The 20,669-nt window shown below is 41.9% G+C and overlaps 1 protein-coding gene across 2 annotated transcripts in view; it reads right to left on the reverse strand.

Moving 5' to 3' along the window:
- MCTP2 (multiple C2 and transmembrane domain containing 2) overlaps nt 1-20,669 on the reverse strand; it is a 438,899-nt gene that overhangs the window by 236,561 nt on the left and 181,669 nt on the right. For both annotated transcript variants that reach the window (XM_088789331.1, XM_074317382.2), the window contains exon 2: nt 1,098-1,178. The gene's annotated coding sequence lies outside the window, so the exon portion shown is untranslated. The remainder of the gene's footprint in view (nt 1-1,097; nt 1,179-20,669) is intronic.

The following is a 20,669-nucleotide window of genomic DNA, read 5'->3' on the forward strand; positions in this document are numbered from 1 at the left end:
AACTTGGAAAGCACCCACGAAATAAAAGCAGGTTAAAATAAATTCCCTACGAGCTATGCCTTGAAATTGTTTATTTGGTCACCGAAGAGAGTCTTGTCGGACACTGAGCAGATTACGAAGTTGCCACCAAAAGGACTTCTCAGCATAGGTTGCTTTTAAATCATTCTGATGGTAACGTAAGCTATGGCAGGCTGGAACCATTTGAAAAAGTGCAAGACATGTCCCCTCGTGCTTCCTTAGGGTAAGCACACTAAGTCATTTTCTCTTCTCTGGATGGTCTCAACGTCTTTCAGATCAGTTTCAACGCCAGCCCTCCCTCTGTGTTTCTCACTGCTTTGCCACATACTCCCTCCCTACTTTCCATTATTTAAAAAAGAAAAACAGGAAAGGAAGGAAAGAACATTCTGTACCTCTTCTATCATATCTGCTGGTATAGACCCATTTTTATTTACCTATCTCTAACCCTGCATTCTTCCAGAATCTGTGTATGCGGTCGAAGCTGGTGTATCATCTGGGTCTTGCATATGGGTGAGAACACGGAGCCTGGAGTTTGTCAATCCTGAGTTTGAATTCTGGCTCCACCACTTATAAACTGTATAAACTTGAAATGCCCTTTAACTAATTTGGACCTCATGCGCTCTTCTGTGAAATGGGGCTAATAATATTAATAACAATTCTCTTACAGGATTACTCTGAAACCTCAACGACATTATAGATGAAAAAGGGTTTAATCTGGTCTCTGACACATAATAAACATTTGATAAGCGGCAATCATCATCATTATTTAGTGCTGTCCACAATTTGTTTTCTCTATTGCATCCTTAGATGGTATCTGTGAGTTTTAATAATAAATGTACACACAGGATTACTGGTAACAGGAGCTGGAAATCAGTCTTGTCTGTTGGCTATAAACTGATGCTCTTTGAACCACACAGTGTTAATGAACTTGATGAGTAGAGAATAGCCAACAGAAATAAGACTGAGCAACTGTTGTCTAATGACAAATCTAGGCAGCAGAAACGGTTCTTAAAAAAAGCCTTGAAGCGAAACTCTGGACTTTTATCGTTGGTAAAAAAGGTAATGGAGAGCTGACCTACCTTGGCTGAGAACTTCAAATGTGAAGAAGTCTTGACCGAGTTTCTCAACGCCGGACACAGCACTAGGTTTTGTTGCTGTCTCTGCAAAAATGTAAAAAAGAGTCCAAGCTTAGTATGTGCACCACGAGGAAATGGTTGTTGGTCCTACTGTGGTCTCGTCAATGCCACCCAAAGTGCAGTCAATACCACACAGTACAACTGGTGGTTCCTAAGGGCAACATGAGCCAATAGAATAAGAAAATAAAGTTGTTCTGGGATCTAAACCTCGAACTGCTTTGGAGTGTATGCATTAGCCACGCAAGTGAATAAACACAAGTGAATAATTCACTTGTAAGTGAATACATACAAGTGGAGATGCAGAGCTGGAGAACTTCTGCACTTATTAAGGTAACTGGTTGCGGTACCAGGAAGGCAGGAGTGGACTAGGATCGGAATGGGGTGACCAGGAACTTAACCAACAGGCTTTTGGCCCTGTTTGGAGAGACACTATGAGATGGTCAATTTGAAACATGGGAAAGGGAACTCAGAGAACCAGAATTTCACAGGGTTTATCTAGACACTGGCCAGGAGAGAAAGCCACCGGATGTGACAAGCAATTGTATTGCCACCAGAAAGGTATTTTCTGCCAAGGACCAGTGCTAACCTGATTCTCATGGATACACAGCGGCACTCCAGAACTATCAGGAGATAATTTATTGAAAGTAGCATTCAACAATTGCTTGAAGGCAGAGTTCCTCTTAAGTTTGAGGTCTGACCATCCTGAGGTAGGAAACGAGGCCTTAAAGTTATTCATATTGTGTATAGCAATCTTATCTGAACACAGACACTCTGCATCATTAAAACCAAAACACAGGTGTACCTGCTGGCCCTTTACCCGGGGATGTACGTTTCCAGACCTGCTAAGGTGGGCCTGCCTTATCCTTCCCATCAACCCAGGAAGCATTTCTCAACCAGCCTCGCTAAAGCCCTGTCGCCTTCCTGCCACAGCCAGCCACACCCCTACCCCATGTCCCGATTTCTGTCATCGCCCAGTGTGCATTCTTTGTAGAGCTTTTACTATCTGAAATGACTTGATTATTTATTGATTTTTGCTGGAGTATTTCACATCTTTTTGCAAAATTTGGTCACTGTCTGTGAACGTTCTTTTCAAACTTAAATACCATCGATGAATGTCTCTCTGTCTTCCTGAATGCACTGGCAGTATATACCTCAAACTTATTTAGCAGCTCCTCCTCAGTTTGCTCTTTGCTGATCATTATGGGAAAATGCACCCCGCTATTCTGGCCATTTTACTCGTTTAAACATCCTAATGTATTGCTTAAACCCCACCAATTTCCTCTGCCCGCACTATCCACAATGGGATGCACCAAACACATGGGGTTCTTGCACACTTGAAATGTGGCTAGTCCAAATTCCGATGTATTCGAGGTGCATCACACTGGATTGAGAAAACCTTGTATACAAAATGAACAGAAAATATCTCTAATATCTTTTTGAGTCCATGCGGAAATGTTAATAGTTTGGACAATTGGGTTAAGCGAACTATATTGTTACAATTTATTCCACTGACTTTTTCAGCATGGCTAGTAGAGAAGGATAAATCCCACACATGGCTCACATGATATTGCTATGGACAGCGCTGGCCTTTGTAGTCACAGGGACATATCAGTACATGTGTGAAGTATAATACTTTGTTACACCTAGAGTGTATAACATCTTGTCCTGTAAGACTGGTAAACGCCATCCATTTTTATTTCTGGAATGTGCTCGTATACCTAGCATTGGGTCCATCAGGAATGGTTCTGTGGTGGGGGCCACTCCAGCTGCTCTGCAAGGTCAGCCTGATGGTTCAGCATCGGGACTGCCTTACAACAGCTCATTGTGTAAGCCAGACTTGGGTTTACTTCTGTGTTCTGTATTTGTAGCAGCAATTAGGGCTTCCAGGGTCAGGCATTTTCAGGCAGTTAATAACCAGTTTGAGCCAAAGTCCATCAGTTTTTGAGCCATTCATGAAAGGCTAGGAAATGCCTTACCCCAAGGTCAATACTGCTTAGCTCAGTCATACTTTATGATCGAGAGAAAGAATGCTTTCTCTTCATTGTCAATAGTATTGATTCGCACTTCTTTGGGTGGCCCTGGTCATTTTTGTTTGCCCCCTGCCCCTTTGTTTTCAACTGCCAAGGAGGTGACATCATCTTTCCCCTCACAATACGGACATTATTGTGTGCTGAAAACCTAGTACAAGGAGATGTACTGTGAGGGACCTCACCTCTTTATTATTATTGCAAAGTGACTCACAGGGGCAAGGAAAGTCAGAGGCTCAGAGAGAACCACGCCATAAACTCTACAAGGCCCCAGCCTGATAAACTACCATCTTTACCACCAGCCACCATGCTCCCATTAAACTCCAATAGAAGAGCAGGTATGACTCATTCTTCCCTTTACCCGCCAAAAATAAATCACAGCACTGGGCTGGAGTGAGACACAGACTTTTCCAGGATGAAGAGCTGAGTTGGAGGCTGAAGCACTGGAAACAATCTGAAAATGAGCCAGGTGGCCCGAGCAGGGGGGACTGCTAAACAAACTCCCCAGCCCAGAGCCTTCCATGAAAGCTGAGTTGTCAGAGGCAGCGGTGGTGATATACAGGATATGGCGGCATCTACGGAATTTTACTAGATATTAAATATGCACTGATCTGTTCACTAGGTCATTCATTTGTTCGTTTCCACGAGTCTCTCTTCTTCAAAGACCTTCACACATTGCTCACGTTGAGGGATCCTTCTGGATCCTTCCGAAAGCCATGCGCCTAAACATCACAGCAGCTTATACACAAATATTTTGTTGACATGTAATTCACTGAAGTTCAACTACATGACTCCCTGGAGGCAATGCCTTAGACCTAAGAGGTAACAGGAAGAACTTGAGTGTTGGGTCCAGATACACTGCAGATTGAACTCTAATATTTCATTTTGTGCTTTGGATTTCTCATCTATAAAATGGGGGGATTAGTAGGCGTTTTGGAGGATAAAACACACAAAGGACCGACTAAGAGTTGTTCGTGATGGTGGATATTATCATAGTGACTGGTTTTAGCCCACAGTGGGGTGAAATGGCTGACGCTTTTTATTTCTTTTCATCAGAATCAATATATTTATGTGGCTGGTATCGTGTGTTTTTCACATGTGAAGCCCCACATCACTGGTTCCTTTTATCACTATTATTATTATTATTACTATTATTGTTCTTATATAATCCTGACATTTTTGGAATGCGATGGTGTAATTTAGCATCAGAGATCCAGTTTGGGAATTTTGCTTTTAAGATGATGATTTAATTAATGCAAAGCCTGTTGGTACTGTCTCAGGTGATGCTTCAGTTCCGAGCTATACAACCCTTCGCCGTGGGACAGAGATGAAACGGACATATTCTGGAGTGAGAACTCTTGCATCTAAACCCTACTTCCGTCACTCAACTATCATATGCCCTGAGGCAAGTTACTTAACCTCTCTATGCTGAGGCATGGATTCCTCAGCTATAAAACAGAATAACAGTCTCAAAGATCTATTTGTACACCCAGGTTCATGGAAGCATTATTCACAAGAGCTAAAAGGTAAAAGCAACCTAAGTGTCCACTGACAGATGAATGGATAAACCACTTGTGGCTTATGCATACAATGGAGTATTATACAGCTACAAAAGAAGGCCGTTGTGGCCCATATTAGAGCATGGATGGACCTTGAAGATATTATGCTTGGTGAAATAAGCCAGACATAAAAACACAAGTACTAGATGATTCCACTTATATGAGGTACCTAGAGGAGTGAAATCCATAGAGACAGAAAGTACAATGGCAGTTGCCAGGTTCTTGGGGAAGGGGAGAATGGGGAGTTGTTCAATGGGGGCAGGGTTTCAGTTTTGCCAGATGACAAGAGTTCTGGAGATACACGGTGTTGATAGTTGCACAACAATGTGAATATATTTCCTGCCACTGAAGCTTACATTTAAAAATGGTTAAGATGGTAAATTTTTCTTATGATTTATAGTTGACCATAAATTTAAAAACTTAAAATAAAAAAAGGAATAACAATATCAATTTCTTTACTTTTTTGGTTTTTTCTGGTAAGTGGATTATGGGATAATATCTTTCATGATGCAATGCAGTGCTGGGCACCTAAGTGTGAAAAAAAAAGATATTACAAAAACACCCAAAACAACCAGCAGTGGAATTTCTTTGAATCCAGAACTGCTAGCTCTGAGCTAAGATCGTTAAGGCTGAAAACAAGCTACGTGGTTCCCCCAAACCTGGGGTGAAACAGCAGTCAGATGCAAGCCTTGGTGAGGTCCTTAGCAAGACAAGACATTCACATCTGAGCAAAGATGAGTACTGATCTCTGAGTCCAAGAAGGAATCCTAAGTAGAGCCAGCAGGGGGCGACAAAGAGGAGAGGCAGGGTGCATTAAAATGGGGCCCTAGAAGGAAGGTGGGAGGGATCCTTGTGGATGGTGCTCCACTGTGGCAGGCGGTCACTGGGTGTGCCCCCCCAGCCTGTCTCAGTCCAGTTTTCTGAACACAGCCCCTGATGCTCAGCGACGCAGTAATTTTCCCTCGTTCTAAATGCTTTTTACAGGCTTTTACTTACTTGGATGTGTCTTTTTCCTGAAGCTAACAAGCTTGGCAAACTGTTAACAAAATATTGTGCCATTAGGAAGATGAACAAATAAATAAACAAAAGGAATATTTCCTAAGCCACTGAGATGGTTCAGTACCTGTTAGGTTAGCAGGGTCCATCTATCTCACCCCGGGACAGGCCCAAGCCCAGCTGGGGGTACCTAAGGTCAGGCAACAGTGATTTTTCTTAAAGGACTGAGTCAATTTACTCTCTCAGTTCACTTGCACTATCCCTGCAAATCTGGCCACACTTCCTCCTCCTAATCTAAAATATTCCAGTTTTTAATTAGTTCCAGGCCCGTCGATGTGACTGCCCCATCTGCACAAAGCCTATGTGCCAATTCAAAGTCTGAAGTCGATGAACTAATATAGCCAACTGAAGACCTGTTGAAGGAGGCAAAATGGAGCCACACTGCTGCTGGAAACTTCGCCGGGAGAGCCTGCCAGCAGTGGGCCCTTTCCAAGCCATGCCTGAACCACAGGCCTGTTATGAAAGGACTGCAGAGTTCCATGGTCGGCCCCTGACTCTCCAGAAACCAAAGGATGAGTACAGTGTGGGATGCAAACGCCCCGTAAGCTGGGGGATGTGTCCCAGGGTCAGAAACACCCTTGGCTCAGCACAGGCTAGCAGAGGTCAGGGCCCAAATCCAACAAGGGCCAGCAGAATGCGAAAGGGAAATGACCGCAGGTACATACAGTTCCCTTTCAACAGGCAGCCCCACTCGCCCCTAAACACAGAGCCAAGACGTGGAGTCTACAGCTCGGTTTCACCTTGTTCTTTTGTGTTTGATAGCTTTAGAGATTTTTGTTGTGTGTTTCATATTGTCCCTTAACAGCATTCCTTTCCACTTCTTAATTATAACATATATACATGGATATATACGTGATATAGTCATATGTACTCGTATATTTGTGTATGTACATGTACAAAATTTGCATTTGAATGAATGCATTTAAATCCAGTGTGTTCCTTCATATTATACTAGACCATAACACAAATGCTTAACTCATAACCCCAGAAATAAAATCATATTCACTTAGTAAACATTTCTCCTATCAGCAGGGATTATATTTGGTAAAGTGCAAGTTAGATTTTATGAGACATGTGATGGGTGCTATATTTTCCCATTCTAAGTGCCCTCTAAAAAATTCTTTTAATTAACTTATTCATTTATTTGATGTGTGTCTATTGAGTGCCTGCTATATGTCAGGCGAAATCTCCTTAGCAGTGAACAATCCAAAGTACGGGGATAAAACTCCCTACTTCATGGAACCTATATTTTCAGGATATTATTTACCTTCTACTGATTTTCTTTCACAAATATGAACACGAACGTGCCCTGGGTATTTAAGATCCTCAGGTGATTGTTGCTCATTGTCACACTGTCGTGACTTTTCTTGGCTTTAAGATCATTACAAACTCTGTGGGTTCCCTTGACCCTGACAGTTTTCTCTGTCCTTCTCCTATCACGAGTAATGGCACTGACATCTCCCCCCCACACACATCTATGCCATCCTGCAGCTCACTGACCTGTCCCCCAAAGACTCTTTGAGGCTCATAATGGCTGGATCACACTTTCATGCTGGGACGATACGCTTTCCCAGCCTGGCACCTGGACAGATTCTGGTTGAGATAGTAGGAAAGAGCACAGACACTTTCACTGAACTGAATAAAACCAGCAGTCACAAGATGGCTCACTGCAAATTCCCCCCTGAGGGGAAAAGTAAAACAAAAAGTCCTTGTGTCCCGGTGACACCGGTGTACAAACATCAGTCTCATGTCTGGTTGGCAGTTCTCCTGTCTGGCTCATCAGCATCCTGCTGAATTGTGCCCGAAAGCTGCCTGGGTCCAGGTTTAAGGAGGAAATGTCACATTACATCTGTCCGGATTTCTTAGAGCAACTGTCTTCTCCTTACCATACGAGCCACGGAGTCTTATTTCCCAGTGTGTGACCTAATCCCTTCTCTGACTCTTCCCTCCGCGGCTTCTTCTAATCCCTGGGTATCTGGTTTCTAAAGAACAGTGTCATCACCAAGCAGGAAGTGTTTACAGAACAGAATCAGGTAGAAGGACAGAGCTATTTTTCTGGGATCAACCTGTACTGAAGCGGTAAGGAGAGCAGAAGAAAGTTGGGAAGGGGAGACGACCTTCTGATTTGGCTTCCCCAAATCGGGATTAGCCAGGCTTACCTATGACCTGTGGTGTTGACCAGGTCTGTCAGTTAAAACTAAACACAGTTCACAGTGGCGGCCAGCCAAAAGCATAAATTCTGCCCCAAACTAAACACTGCAGAAGGTCTGCCTAGTTTCAAGATATCTGTGCCAACTGTGCGGCACACGGCACGTTGTGGGTGTGACAGCAGAAGCACACGCGGGGCCGTGTGCAGGAGGGGGGGGCAGCTCCGGAAGCCAGCGGCTCCATAGATTTGGGGAAGGGTCTGGGGATTTGTCTTTACCGCCTGTGAAATAATCAAGGCTGGGTGTGGGGAAATGACTAATAAAATGGACCATTTCACTTGGTAATATGCTCACTGAATAGCTTCAAGAAAGGGAGTTTATAGTTCCCAGGGGCCACGGAGGGAGCAGGAATGGTGGGGAAGTTCAGGGAGTCTGTGTGGGTTACTCTTTTACGATCTCTGAGGTTACATGTAAGGGCAGACAGAGGAAAGGCGTGTAAGCTGGTTTAGCTTAAGGAAATGAGGACTGTTGTTTGGCTTCATTGTCTATTTTAAAATTAGAGGAGATGGACGACTATCTCATATGGCATTGAATTTGTGGGTTCCACATCCCATCCCAGGATAGGAACGGCACATTTGGGACCCACATGGATATGCCCAATGACTTGGGCATGTGGGAATCCATAACTAAAAGGACGTGCCTAAGAATTCAAAAGGTCTAAGAATAAATACACATGCATAGTTTATTGCCTTTGTTTAACAAACATTGTTGAGAGATTTCTATGTGCTGGGTGCTGAGAATAAAACAATGAACTGTTCTGTCCAAGCACTTAAGATTCCTTGGGAGAGGCAGACAAGCAAGCGAGCAGTTAGGGAGATTGAAACAGACACGTGCTAGCAGAGGGACAACACAGAGCATTGTCATGGTAGGAGGGGCGTCGGAATCTTAGGGGGGGTGTCTAAGAAATCAAAGGAATTTCTGGAAGGATCTGGGGGACCAGGGAGTCCAGTCAGGGAAAGAAAAGGGGAGAAAAGTCTTTTGCGCACGGGAAATGGCACCTAGAAGGTGACGTCACGGAGGGTCTGTTGGATAAGACGACATCTGGCAGAGACCTGGAGGAAGTGAGGAAGTCAGGCATCCCCGTGGATTCCAGGAGAAAGCCGTGAGACTGGCATAACTTGTGCTCCAGAAACAATGAGAAAGGCAGTGGGGTCACAGCCCATCAGTCCACCCCCCACAGTCTCTTCTGATTTCCGGTCCCTGCTGGGCCAAACGTTCCTCGGTTAGTTCTTTGAAGCCCTGCTCAGTGGGTCCTCCCACCTTCTAGCCCCGTCCTGTCTATTGCGCACGGACTTAATTGAAGTTGGATTCCTCTTCAATTCCAGATCAGAATTTTAGTTTTCTTGCTCATACTAGTGAACAGCGCCGGACCAAGATTTTCTTGATGAGGCATTTTTACATGGCCTGACCTCTGTCATTTGTCTCCCACAGAGGGGACTGGCCCTTCTCCCTGCTCTATGCCAATGCCCTGAATTACCAGCCTCTGTACGGAATTCTGTTCCAAAGAAGGAAATTTCCTCTGCTACCACGACATCGGCTTCTGTGTAAACCCAAAATGACCTGGAGGAGGCTGTTCTAGTTCTCTAACCCCCTCAAAAGATCCTTCTGGATTCCCAAGGTCAGTGTTCTGTGGTAAATATAAAGGTGGTCCTATGTCTACAAACGATGGTTTACATCTGCCGGGCAATCCCCGAGACCTCATGCCCCCTCTTCTATCCATTCCCCATTTCAGCTTCTTTCTAAGGGGCTCATCACACTAAGGTCCTAGGAGGTCTTACGGCTGAAATTATGTAAATGAGGACAGCTCAAGTCAACATGTGACGTTTGAAGGTGACCTGGGTCAGAGGGGATTGTGTGGAAGAAAAGGGTTGGGAATTCTGGGTGGTGTGGTTGCCCTCTCTTATTTTCCTATTAACTCTGTTGGCACAACTGATTTATTCTTGGAAAAGAATCAAGGTAGTGTCTTGCCTCACAACAGACTGAATAGTTCAATATAAAACAGTGAAACCACATAAGGAATGGAACAAAAGTACTTGCAATTTCTCTAAAGAGCAGAGTCTTGGCTTTCTTGTAATTATCCCAGTAAGGAAGACGTCAAAACCTGTTAGGTCACTGACATATTCTTCTGGACCAAGCGTCCCTCCTGCTTCCCACCCATCTCATATTCAAATCGATTTTCCTAGAAGAAGTTCCATCGGAATAAACTGTAGATCAGGTTCTTTTTTTCTGGCTTCCTTCTGCAGTTAGGTCTGTCCTTTCTCTTTATAGTGGTCTTAATCCGAATTAACTCTCAATGTGTTCGGATCGTATTCCAGGAAGAGCTTTAGGTGGTTTACAAGACTAAACACAAAACAGATGATTTAAAGGCTAAAAAGGAGCACCAACATCTTGAGGACTTTCTGAATCTGAGGGAGTAGGTCAGAACGTCTCACTTTGTCAGGTTTGTTAGTAGAGCTGCCAGCGAGGCAGGGAACCCCCCGTCCCCCCACTGGCAGCCATCTGTGCTTCAGCACAAAGACCTCTGTCTCTTTGCTCACAGAGAACAGGAAGCATTGCATCTCCACCAAATCAAGGCTGAGAACACTGCCAAGTTTCAGGGCTCAGGAAGCTGGTGACCCTTCAGCCATCTGCACCAGCTCCCATTCTCGGCGGAACGGCTGAGTACCCGTATTCCTAAGGCACCAATGAAGGGCACTTGGCTGTCCCCTGGCACAGCACACCGTGCCAGGCCCCGAGAGATTCTCAGGGCTCTACTGTTCACATACTTGGTTTTAAGTTGCCAGATGGGAATTGAGCGTCTAGAAAAATCTCTCTGTGACTCTGAAACTTCAAAGGCATAGGGAGGGTGTTTCATCACTAATTTCCATCTTTCCACATTCGATAATCCCCTTGTACATAAAAACGAAGGCTACACATTTTTTATAAAGTAGTTATAGTAAGCCAGGTCTTAAGGCATTCAGATTCCCACCATTTTTTTTTTTTTTTCTCATGGCCTTCCGATAATGAAGTCCAGAACTTTGTATGGTTTGCTCTCTGACCTCCATACCCTCCATGCGTGATAATGTCCATAGCCTAGTCAAAACGTTTGCGCATTATATCTAGCAGCATTTGTATTTTAATATTTACAAAATTGTTGCAGTGGTTGCTAGCAAAACACACGGTCTTTCCATTTGATGAGTGTTACGTACATTGAAATCGGGGCTCAGTTCTATGATTTGGTTGAAAATGCTAAATAGTTTGATCTGTGTATACAATGTAGATGTGTGCATGTATATATGTATGTGTCTGTGTCATACATTCATATATATGTCATATATATGACATATATACATATATATATTGTTTTTTTCAAGCAGAACTTACATTTTGATACCCGCCATGACGACTCAAGTAGCCCCTTTGTAAAGGACCACACAGGTCACATGACCCTGGGCACTGGTACTCTTTCTCCATCTCCTTTGCTGCAAAGGACTCATCACTGGACTGAAAACCCAGGGTCGACAACAGCATTATTCTGTGATTTGTAGTTTGAGTGTATCTGTATCTCGAGGTAGTCTAATGACATTTAAACAGCAACACTAATTCCCTTCACATGTGTGAACTGTGTCCTCATGTTATCAGTGAGGGTGAGAGGACGTCCTTAGGAAGCCTGCCAAGGGCACTTCAATGGCACCTGTGAAGGGCTTATTATGGTTCCTCTCTACCGATCAGAGAAAACTGCCAGCTCTCACTGTGGTTAAACATGCTGCACTCCCCGGTTACTTTGTATTTCCTGGATCTAAAAGGTACAGTACTGGAATACCTGGTCCTAGCATATGAAACTGCTTCAATTCTCCAGCAGAAACTGCAGTGTGTCTTGAGTTTGAGTTTTAAAATGGAACTTTATTTGTGGTGCCAGGACACACTCTTCAAGGTCAAAGTTGACAGGATGGGAGAGGCATGCTTCGTCCAATCGACTTTCCAGCTGAGCGTAGATTCCACCCTCACAGGCCAAAGTCAGCAGAGTTGGGAATCATAAACAGGAGACCTGGAACAGTCCCCTCCAGCTTAGGCAACTGAAATCTGGCAGGGAGAGTCTGACAAGCATTTCAAATAGGTCCCAAAACACATCTGTGGAAGTGAGGAAGGATCTAGCAGAGCCAGTCAAAACCAGCAGGGGGGTTAGTTAAGGCTGAAAATTGCCCTCTTGGCACAAAAGGTAACCGACAACATGTGTCAAGTGCCCAAGATGGGCCAAACACTGTGCCAGGTAACATGTAGGAAGGGAGAGGTGGATATGAGCCTCAGAGTGTGCCTTCAGAAAGTTTCAATCTAATTGGTTTGCAAGATGACAGGAAGCCAGGGGCCACAGACACCACTTAGGACTTCTCTGTTACTTGGGTCCTTCTGGCACTCTATTTCCTCATCAATATTATGAGCCTCACAGGCTTAATTTCTTTTTTATCCAATAACAATTTGCAAACCCCCGTCCCTTATCATGTTTAAAATTAGTAGAGGAGGCTAAGGGAATGCTGAAAACAGAGAAGGGATCACTTCATATTATAATAAATTATATAATAAATTATATAAATGCCTAACCACTATACTGTACACCTGAAACTAATATAAAATAATACTGAATGTCAACTGTAATTGAAAAATACAAAAAAATTTTTTAAAGAAACTGAAAAAGGCATTGTTAACAACAACAAAAAAAAAGAAAAAGAAAAAAAGGTTAAAATTTGAAATGTTTCAATGTAAGAAGTGAAAGAATTAAAAGGTAAGCCCAGAGCAACAATAATAACAAAACAATAGTCTAAAGGACCCTTGATGAGAAAGGAAGAGACAAAGGAACTTAAAAAAAAAAAAAAAAAGGCATCAAGGTTAACACTTTAGAGGGATGTGGCAGAGATAAAGAGGTGAATTCCAGTGAAAGCTGGAGCTAGTAGGGCCAATGGCTGAATTTTCAGGAATTTTGTGAGCTGGTGGTTAAACAGCCATTATTAAACAAGAAAATATATAAACTTATAATTAAGTAAATTGTCTTTAAAAGAAAGATAATCAATATTCAAAACCCATCACTTCCTAATTATTTTACTACCTAAACATTTTACTCTTACCTATGCTCTTGAGGTTATTTGTGTCTGTCATATCTATATGATGAAAATACTGTGTAATGATGAGCTACGCTGCAACTCTTCCAAACTATTTTCAATGACAATCAAATTGCTGGTGGAAAGTCAAGCCACGGTAGGAGGAAGTACTACACCCTAGAAATCAAGCAAAAGCTAAAAGTACATAAATTACATAAAATTCTATGTATTGGGGGCCAGGCAGGTATGTCTTTGCATGAGCCTGGTTTATTACTTTGTTGATTGTCTAGACTTAAGAATGAGATGGTGGGGAAAGTATTTATAATGCAGATGAAACTAAAAATACATCAATTCTTTATCCATTCCATTGTGAATTGTACAGGTACTTAAGGAAATTTTTTCCACAGTGTTGGAAAACTGGTATCTGATTCAGCAAAAGAATGAATAAGTAGAATTTCAATACACATCTTGATTATTTCACTTTCCTCTTTCTCACTAAAGTAACAGAAAATAGCAACCAACATTCATGTTGAAACTACCACATTCATCCATCCATTGCAGTTGTAGGTTGGCTGTGGACACAAGAGTTCGGAAAAAAAAGAAAAAGTCAACAAAAGAAATCAATTATAATAAACTTATGTGTGCCTACATTAAATGTCCACGTTTTATTCCCAGAGAGTTGGTTATTAAACATTGACCAGCGTATCGTTGAATAGAATCCACACAATATTTTAATAGTGAAAACCTGATAAGACGCAGCTGGGGAAGTCAGTGGTAAGACTGCAGGAGTAGAACCTAACACCCTAGCTGACTTTGCCTCCACACTGGGCATCAGGCCGTCTCCCCAATAAGCCAAATGCAGGCCCCTCTGTGTGTTGGAGGCAATAGTATAACAACAGCTGGTGGATGCTATAGCCAATGAGAAGTTAGAAGAAATGCCTGTTTTTGTTTTCTTTGGATTATTTTTTCTCACTGCATCTTTATACAAGAAGAACTGAATTGTGATCTGACGGATAAGACTGAAAAAATAGACGTAATCTGTATTTGTGGCTTATCAACTCGCACGTTGCATGTGATAGAGATAAGAAGAGGGGACGTCATTCTCTCTACGCCATGCATTCACTCACACTTACATTTTGGGAATGAACTAAAGACACGGAGCTCAATGCAGGGACTGTCTCTGAGGTGATGGCAGTACACACTCTTCAGGATTAAAGTCTAGAATGCGAAAATGAAGGCATTTTGTCCCAGACTAGGGCCTGGCAAGTCTTACAGGAGGCTTAGCTACCATCAGCTTAGATGCTTCTCCAATGTGGGTGCACACTCCAGAAACCCAAGGCAACCAGGACCTTCCTTCCTGCGGGCTGTCATTCACCCAAAGCCCCCGCCCCACCCTCATGCCGGCCAGGCCACCCAGCTGTCATCCACGCTCAGGAAGCTGTGTCTCACCACGACAAACGGAAACTTGGGAAGAGTCAGAGATGGGGAAATTCTTATCTTACGTTATGACTGACTCAGTCAGGGACCTGGGTCAAATGATGTCCACCGTTAGTCTGTCTCAAATGCCCCAGTCCGCAGACATAGGGAAAAAGATGGCCTTGCAGGGGTGAAGCTGAAACGTGGAGGTGGGAAGAGTTGAGAGGAGCACAGAGTAGGGGAACTAGAACCCTGATAAAAATGTGCCTAAGGCTTACCCAATCTCCAGACGTTTTATCTGCGTAAGCCAATACATGTCCTGTCATACCTGAACTAGTTTAAACTATTTTTTTTCTCTTACCACCTGAACCATTGTAACTGGCATTGGGTTTTTGGGAAGTGTGTCAGCATTGTAAGCAAGAGTATACATTTGCCGGGCCCATGCTCTGCACATATTCCCCCTCCCACAACCCTTCTGGTTTCTGGCCTTCTCTCAAGCACTTCACCAGAGAAGACATGAGTCATGTTCTCAACTTCCAGCATTCCTCTGCTATTGTCACTTCTTGCCCCAACACTGCACAATCCCTGTACATACATATCGTCCAAATAATCACCCCATTTCCCTTTGGAGCAGGAGAAAATAACATAGGAGGCAATAGGTGAGGAGGATTAGCCAGCTGCATTTTCTGACAATTAACAGAAACAATCGAGCAGTTCAAATCCAGCCCTTTCCTGTGAAAGAACGCTGGCTGACAATGTACATTAGTTCTATTTTTCTGACATGTGTTTTTAATAATGATGATGGTGATGATATGAAAGCCTTCTGCCCCCACCAAAGTTGATAGCAAAGAGAAAAATGCTAGTACGAACCTGGATTTCTTTTTTCCCCTAAAGCCAGAGAGTGAATTCTTGGGATGACCTGGGGTCAATCCCCATCATCAAAATCTTGCTGTTGTGAGCACTTCTCTTCTGAAGATATTTCCTTCAGTGAATAGAGAAATATTCACTTAAAAACAAAAACAAAAACAAAAACCCTCTGAGCCTTTACTCTGAATTGCAACCACAATAGTGTAGAAATGTTCTTGTTTTTATTTGTTTTATTTATTTCGCCCCTATTTGCTAGGCCTTATTAAATGGCTCAGGAGGATCGACTTTCATGGTTTCGCATTCTTTTCACAGACGAAGCATTTTGTCAGCTGTCAGACAGATCAAAAACGTGGCCATGTTAAGACAGATGGCTTAATTACTGGGGAAGTTGAAGCTGAGGCCTTTCCAACACAAGACGACAACAAAGCCTTGTTCTTGACACTGCACTGGAGGTGGTGGTCTTTGACACCTTGACTCCAAACTCTTTCTGCTATGTCTCTCCCTCTGGGCATGTCCCCATCCCTCCCTGTCACTCAGCCCTCCGGGGCTGGCGTGCTCTCTCAGTCTGGGCCTTTGTGGCTGGGACTGTCGGCTTCCTCGTCTGCAGCACGGGGGGGGGGGGACCAGCCTCGTCCAAATCAGCAGCCACCCTTCAGTTTCCGCATTCAGGCCTGCGTTTCTCACCTCTGTTCTTCATTAACCAAACAGTGATGGTCTAACAATAACTCAGATCCACTTAAATATTTATAAACTGTAGATATTTTTACACACAATGTATGTTCAGTGTAGAAAATGCCAGTGAGAGAAAAAAAACCCACCCAAATCCCACATTCCAAAGATAAGTGCCACTAATATTTGATGTATGTATTTCCAGACTTCTTTGCATATGCATAATTGACAACATGTATTAAATGTTAATAGATATGTGTGTGTATATAGATAGATATTATAGATACATAGATAGATAGAATAGATATATTCTAAAATAATAAGTATATATTCCAATGTAATATATATATATGATTATACTATGCATATAGTTTTATAAACTACCTTTTCATTTACTACAGATGGACTGGATTTCCTTTCCAGTAAATATACATGTACTTCATCATTGCTAATGATAATGGAGTACTCAGTTATATTAATATAAGGTAATTTAATTACCTGTAATAAAATGACCTTTCCTATGATCCCCAGGGTTTTTAAAAAATTATTATTATGAATGTGACTGACATGAATATTTTAGTGCTTCATTGTCTGGGATACATTCTTAGAAGTGCATTTTCAAAGTAAAAGGATATGGAGTCTTTTTAGAGCTTTTGATCGATGTCCCCATTTTGCTCTAAAAACATACAAATGTATGCTTCTAGCAGTAGTAAATAAGTCAGTCAACCTTTCACTGGAGTTGAGTGTTATCACCAGGATAAATGATTAGCGGAATCGTCAAGATTTTTTGTTATTGTTTTTGTTACCAGTCAATTTACTATTCAAACTGATCAATCGTGGTCAGTACCTTTATTCTGACCATTACCTTGGACAGAAAAAAGAACTTCTGACATGATCAAGACCCGAAATCCTTAATAGAATTAAATAAATCAAATGCCAAATGACCGTGGACTTAAAAGAAATCAGACAGACGATTTACAAAGTATTCATAGGGCAAAAAAACACTTTAGCAAAACTGGAAAGTAATATTTACTTCACATAATTTTTATGTCAGAGATACAGCATTTATATCCAATATTCTCAGATGAGATACAAATAGGAAGCCTTGCCTAAATGTCCTCCTTGGTTCCAGGCCTACATTTCTCTCCTAGGACAAGACAAATTTACCTTAATCTATAGAGCTCTACAATCCAGCACTTTCAAAGTCTAATTTCCAGTTCTTCTTCCAAACTTTGCTATTTCTGTCACAATGAAATCTCATCAAAATCACTGTCAATTCTCTTTTCTATTTCCCCCAGACAGAATCATGCTTCTCTGAACACTAGACAATTGCTGGTCTCCTTGCTACCTGTGTTTTTCCCGCTTTCTATTCACTTGCTATTTATGACTAATTAATTTTCCTAAGTTGTGACTCTGGTTCAGTTACTCCCGTATCAAATGCTAGAAACAGTTCCTGACACCCACGTATCACAAGCTGGCATTGCACACTTGCACACTGTCATCTAATTCAGTTGTCTGGTGCTGGTATCGTGTCCCCCCTACCTTTTCTCTTGAAATATTCTCCAGTCCAGCTAAACCGGATTATCACTGGCCTCTAAATTTGGTTTCCATTTCACCCCCAAGATTTGCTCATATTATTCCTTGTCCTGGATACTTCCTCTGCCCATATCCTAGTTCCATGTCTTTACTATCTATTCTACCTTTACCATTTATTTTTCAGTGTTTCAGCTCAAAAGAGACCAGCGGCCTTCTGCTGGTGAATTTATACAACATTTCTGTCTAGTCCCCTTGGCTATCTTAATAGTTATTTGTTTTCTTCTCTTATCCCTGTGGTTCATCTCTTCAGTCGTTTGTGAGCAGGGGCTATGATTGGTTCTTCTTAAATCTCTCTCAGTTACCATGATGCCTTAAGCACAGCATTTGCTCTGTAACAGCTGTTGGGTATCCCGAAGATAAGAAAGGCTGGATGGAGAATTCAGTGGGCTAGTACATAGTAAAACATGCGTTAATTATAAAAAGATTTAAAAATGAATTTCCTTCACAGTTGATGAAACTAAAGTCATATTAGATACTCTAAGTTACGTGATACATTATAGCCTTTTAGAAATCCCATAAGCTAGGAAGTGATCAAGCCCACAAAATGGTTAATTCTGTGATGGCAAGTTTTCATTCTAAATGGCTGTTTCTCACAGGCCAATATCATAATAAGGTGTCACTTGATTATCCTTTACAGAGACTGACAATGCTGTTCAAAACTGTCCCTTCTAAGTAGCTAACAGGACTCATGAGCCAAGCTTTGATTTTTCCGAGACAGAGAGAGAGACAGAGAGAGAGAGAGAGAGAGAGAGAGAGAGACAGAGAGAGAGACAGAGAGAGAGAGAGAGAGAGAGAGAGACAGAGAGAGAGACAGAGAGAGAGAGAGACAGAGAGAGAGAGAGAGAGAGAGAGAGAGAGAGAGAGAGAGAGAGAATAACTTCCTTTTTAAATTTCATTTATTCTTTTTTTCCAGGTCTCATTTCTTGGAACCTATGATAATACCTTGCTTTTGATACCTGTCATGCCCCAAACTGGACAGGTCTAGGAGGGAAAGTAACTTCTACTACTGACTGAGCTTCTCCCCCAGCCCCCAGTCCACGAGAACAAAAGGGAGATAAGATTCAGCTGAAATAGGTACGCCTTTTAAAATGGTTTCTGCGTTTTTACTCTAATGTTGCAAAAGCTTAAAAACTAGTATTTTACTGATACTAGTTTTTAGTGATTGAAATCTCTATCAATCACTAAATTTACAGTAATCCATCTTTTTGAGGCAATGAATTTAATAGTAACCTTCAGTCTTGGATGACTGGATTTTGTGCCAGTAATATAATTTTAATAATATTAGTACCAAAGCACGCCACGCAGCTGCTCCAAAACCTGCAGTGGCTCCCAGTGTCCCTGAGATATAGCCCATGTCTGACCTACTATTCCCTCTTACAGTCTAGCCCAAGTATATCTTTCCAGCCTTATTTCTAGATAAAAGAATCTAAGCATACGATGCCAGCCTACAATGTGTGGTTTAGTTCAGTAAGCAGTGGGAATTATGTCCAATACTTGATATGCGGACTAGGCGAGTCACAGTTGAGATTTGGAAAGATTAATTAGGCATAAAGTAGAGGGAGGTAGGTACATTCACACCTTCTCTTCTCGGATTCCCTTGCTTTATTCTTCTGGATGCTGATTCCAGCGCTCTAAATCCCACTCATCCTTCAAGGTCCCCGTTAAGTGCATGAAGCATTTCCAGTTTATTTCACCTCAAAGGGACACGTTAGTCCCTTTTCAGACATTCCTTAGTACAAATTATCTGAGCCATCCATGAGGCATTCAATTTCCTATTGCTTTGCTATATGTCATTGTCATACATTATCATTTAATGGGGTTTTTTAATGCATGTTATTTGTTTCTTCGATTTGATTACCCATTTCTTGAAACATGAAATTACATTGTACACATCTTTGGAGCCAACTAACAACTTTACATAACAACGGATTTACTGTAGATATGTTATTGGTATTTGGTAAATAATGATAATGCATAATGAAGTTCAGGGAAGACGGCTGGTCAGTTACTTCTGGCTCCCTCTACTGACGCCCCAAATAGAACATGGGTCTGCACGTTCTTGCGCCATCCTGTCTGTTGTAATTTTACAACTATCGGACGTGACTCTGAGAACAAATTCAGCTACCAGCAAGGAGCAATAATCATAATTATTATAGCCCAAGTATATCAAGATCGTACTGTATGCCAAGAGCTGCTAAAGACATCACACAAACTATCTCACCTAACTTTCACAAAAGTCACTTGAGACACTTGTTGTTGTTCTCCGGTTTATACACAGACGACAGAGGCACAGAGATGTCAAGTGACTCGCCTAAGGTCAAACAGTGGGATCTTCTCATATGTAACTTTATTTGTTCCCGCTTTAATGAGATATAACATCGTGTAAGTTTAAGGCACACAATGTGATGATTTGATAAATGTATAATATTGCAAAATGATCACCACAGTAAGGTCAGTTAACACGTCCATCACCTCACATAGTTACAATTTGAATGTGCATGTGTGTTTGTGTGTGTGTAGAGAGAGAATTTTTAAGATCTAGTCTCTTAGCAACTTTCAAATATATGATACATTATTGTTGACAATAGTCTCCATGCTGTACACTAGATTTCTAGAAAGTACTAATCTTATAACAGAAAGTTTATACTCTTTGACCACCTCTGCCATTTCCCCCACCCCCACCCATGCCCTAGGAACCACCAATCTACTCTCTCTTTCTATAAGTTTGCTATTTTAGATTGCACATAGAAGTGAGATCATACAGTATTTCTCTTTCTCTGTCTGAGTTATTTCACTTAGCATAACACCCTCAAGTTTCATTCACATTGCTGAAAATAGCAAGATTTCCTTCTTTTTTATGGCTGAACAATATTTCATTGTACATACACCACATTTTCTTTAGCCATTTGTCTGTCTATGGACACCGAGGTTGTACCCTCATGTAAGAGTAGGTATTTTGGAGTATTAGGGCTATTGACTAACTGGGCAATTCGGCTGATGTGCTTTATTTCTAAATCTTATTACATGTGCATAGCAGGAAGTACTT

Source organism: Rhinolophus sinicus, chromosome 13, assembly GCF_057876585.1.
Source record: "Rhinolophus sinicus isolate RSI-liver-muscle chromosome 13, RSI-T2T, whole genome shotgun sequence".
NCBI lineage: Eukaryota > Metazoa > Chordata > Mammalia > Chiroptera > Rhinolophidae > Rhinolophus > Rhinolophus sinicus.